Genomic DNA, 653 nt, shown 5'->3' on the forward strand with positions numbered 1-653 from the left:
AAAAAATGAGGAGATATCAATAACCATATTCCGCTGAATAAAAACACTTTATCCTGAAAAAAAAATCCAAGTATCATTCACCCGGATACACAGAGATATGACGAGTTCACTGGCACATGACAGAGGTGCAGATCCGGGTTCGGGCGATGATTAGTTTGACCTTTTTGTCATGAAGGGGTTAATGGCTCACAGTGTGACGCTCTTTTTCAGAAGTGGGGATTTTTCCTCCTCTGATCCCTTCATATCCCTCTGGAGGATGGGACGCAGGAGGAGGGGGAGGGGGGATTGCGGGGACGTTTATGACACAAATATCTGAGCTGGTCGGCCATCTGCTCAGCTGGAGAAAACACACCGCCAGCTGCCCGCTCCGCCGTGTGTACGCAGCCCCCGCTGATGGCGCGATCGTCGCTCAGTTCTTGTTTTCCTTCCACGCTTCGTTTTAAATGGCCAACGTAGCGCGACGCGTCGCATCTCCCCTCCTGTGACCCAGCGTGTGACCGCAAACTGATATCGGGATGTGGAGCTGTGTGTGTGCCTGGTCCGGGGTTCCACTGCAAGAACAGAAATGTTATATATTGCAGCCCCCCCATACCTTCCAGTCCTCAGATGTGTGTGCACACCCCCCCCCATACCTTCCAGTCCTTAGATGTGTG

At 51.9% G+C, this 653-nt stretch overlaps 1 protein-coding gene across 2 annotated transcripts in view; it reads left to right on the plus strand.

Annotated features, from left to right (window-relative positions):
* The window catches only part of FZD3 (frizzled class receptor 3), a 58,605-nt gene that overhangs the window by 21,787 nt on the left and 36,165 nt on the right, over nt 1-653 (plus strand). The window lies entirely within an intron of this gene.

Source organism: Nanorana parkeri, unplaced genomic scaffold (genome assembly GCF_000935625.1).
Source record: "Nanorana parkeri isolate BGI_ZX_2015 unplaced genomic scaffold, ASM93562v1 scaffold942, whole genome shotgun sequence".
Classification (NCBI taxonomy): Eukaryota; Metazoa; Chordata; class Amphibia; order Anura; family Dicroglossidae; genus Nanorana; species Nanorana parkeri.